Source organism: Phalangium opilio, unplaced genomic scaffold (genome assembly GCF_054372755.1).
Source record: "Phalangium opilio isolate 3A_F unplaced genomic scaffold, DU_Popi_V2 ptg000064l_1, whole genome shotgun sequence".
Lineage (NCBI taxonomy): Eukaryota > Metazoa > Arthropoda > Arachnida > Opiliones > Phalangiidae > Phalangium > Phalangium opilio.
The window spans coordinates 502,501-505,000 of record NW_028324181.1 but is presented as its reverse complement, the minus strand read 5'-3'; the positions used below and the strand labels follow the sequence as shown (position 1 = coordinate 505,000).

General features: G+C 45.4%; 1 non-coding gene across 1 annotated transcript in view; it reads left to right on the top strand.

The window, feature by feature from the left end:
* Positions 1 to 1,069: 1,069 nt before the first annotated feature.
* LOC149662066 (small subunit ribosomal RNA) overlaps positions 1,070 to 2,500 on the top strand; it is a 1,811-nt gene continuing 380 nt past the window's right edge. The window contains exon 1 of the ribosomal RNA XR_016368730.1: positions 1,070 to 2,500. This exon is cut by the window's right edge and continues 380 nt beyond it. This is a non-coding gene — a ribosomal RNA (small subunit ribosomal RNA).

The window sequence follows — 2,500 nt, the reverse complement described above, 5'->3', positions numbered from 1 at the left end:
AATTATTTATTTATTTATTTATTTGTTTATATTTAAATTAAATATATTTATTTATTTAGGTAACCCAAAACTTTGATGAATCAAGCTACGTGAACGCAGAAATACTTCTTGAACACTAGCATAACTTAAAGCAATGTAACTTTTATTCTCTAACTGAAACTAGCATATCTATTTATTTTAGTTTTCGTGGATGATATGCCCGGGACTCGGAATAGGGCGTAAATTAAGAATAATGCGGTTATGTGAGTAAGCCGTCTTACACTTCATTTCCTCACCATAAAACACTGTCAATGAAAGTTTAACTTCATTCCGTTAACTTATATTAACCCCGCATTCCATTAGCATCCCACCTACTCCCTACCACCAACACACCCTCTCTCCTTCTTCCCTTCGCATATTGAAAAAAGAGTGTGAATTAAATTTTTTCATCGTTAGTGAGTTCAAGTTTTTAACGGGCTTCGGGAAACATGCATGTTAAAAATTTTAAAATTCCCGAACTGGTAAGTTTTCCCTAATACTTATGTTCCACACTACTATTGTGGAGCGTGTTCGTTTTGTGTTTCAATTTAAATCATCAATTGATGCAAATTGTCTCTACAATTTCAAGCATCAATTTGTGATAATTGAAAGGCAAAGAAAAACGTCACGTGTCCCGTTGCTTCTGGCGGGTACGAAAGTCTAGCCGACTTTCGGCCGTCGATCGAAGCGATAATTTTATCAGCTAGTCCCAGATCGTCCTCGTAACGGAGGTGCGACGTTGGTGGGCCAACTGGTAATAATTGCTATTCGATGGTGAGTTTGTCTCGTAAAGGGCAATAATCCAAGTACCTCAGCGTTCACGCTCGAACACGGCGATTGAAATATATCGCCTCGGGTGAATGAATCGAGAAACAGAAGCGAAGAAAACCGTTCCCGAAAGGGTTCGGCTTCTCGTTTTTAACGTCGATAAAGTTGGAGCCGTCCGCTTCAAGCGGCGGTTCTACGACGCCTTTAACCCGGCTCGACGGTCCTTAATCGGGCCGGTCGTAGCCCGGGACTGGCGTCAACTGACGGCAACGTTATTCGTTGTTACCTGGTTGATCCTGCCAGTAGTCATATGCTTGTCTCAAAGACTAAGCCATGCATGTCTAAGTACATGCCGAAATAAGGTGAAACCGCGAATGGCTCATTAAATCAGTTATGGTTTCTTAGATCGTACTTTTTTACTTGGATAACTGTGGTAATTCTAGAGCTAATACATGCAGCAGAGCCCCGACCTTAGGGAAGGGGCGCTTTTATTAGACCAAGACCAATCGGGCTTCGGCCCGCTTACCATGGCGACTCTGGATAACTTTGGGCAAATCGCACGATCTCGTATCGGCGATGTTTCTTTCAAGTGTCTGCCTTATCAACTTTCGATGGTAGGCTACGCGCCTACCATGGTCGTAACGGGTAACGGGGAATCAGGGTTCGATTCCGGAGAGGGAGCCTGAGAAACGGCTACCACATCCAAGGAAGGCAGCAGGCGCGCAAATTACCCACTCCCGGCACGGGGAGGTAGTGACGAAAAATAACAATACGGGACTCTTTTGAGGCCCCGTAATTGGAATGAGTACACTCTAAATCCTTTAACGAGGATCCATTGGAGGGCAAGTCTGGTGCCAGCAGCCGCGGTAATTCCAGCTCCAATAGCGTATATTAAAGTTGTTGCGGTTAAAAAGCTCGTAGTTGAATCTCAGTTCCAGACAGGCGGTCCGCTCCGGTGGTTACTGCCTGGCCTGAACATCCTGTCGGTTTTCCTTCGGTGCTCTTCATTGAGTGTCGTAGGTGCCCGACACGTTTACTTTGAAAAAATTGGAGTGCTCAAAGCAGGCGTCCCGCCTGAATAATGGTGCATGGAATAATGAAAGAGGACTTCGAGTTCTATTGTGTTGGTTTTCGGAACACGAGGTAATGATTAAAAGGGACAGACGGGGGCATTCGTATTGCGACGCTAGAGGTGAAATTCTTGGACCGTCGCAAGACGAACTACAGCGAAAGCATTTGCCAAGAATGTTTTCATTAATCAAGAACGAAAGTTAGAGGTTCGAAGGCGATCAGATACCGCCCTAGTTCTAACCATAAACGATGCCAACCAGCGATCCGCCTGAGTTACTCAATTGACTCGGCGGGCAGCTTCCGGGAAACCAAAGTTTGTGGGTTCCGGGGGAAGTATGGTTGCAAAGCTGAAACTTAAAGGAATTGACGGAAGGGCACCACCAGGAGTGGAGCCTGCGGCTTAATTTGACTCAACACGGGAAAACTTACCCGGCCCGGACACCGGAAGGATTGACAGATTAAGAGCTCTTTCTTGATTCGGTGGGTGGTGGTGCATGGCCGTTCTTAGTTGGTGGAGCGATTTGTCTGGTTAATTCCGATAACGAACGAGACTCTAGCCTACTAAATAGGCGACCGATCAATTGTGTCGGTCTTCCTTCTTAGAGGGACAAGCGGCGTTTAGCCGCACGAAACAGAGCAATAA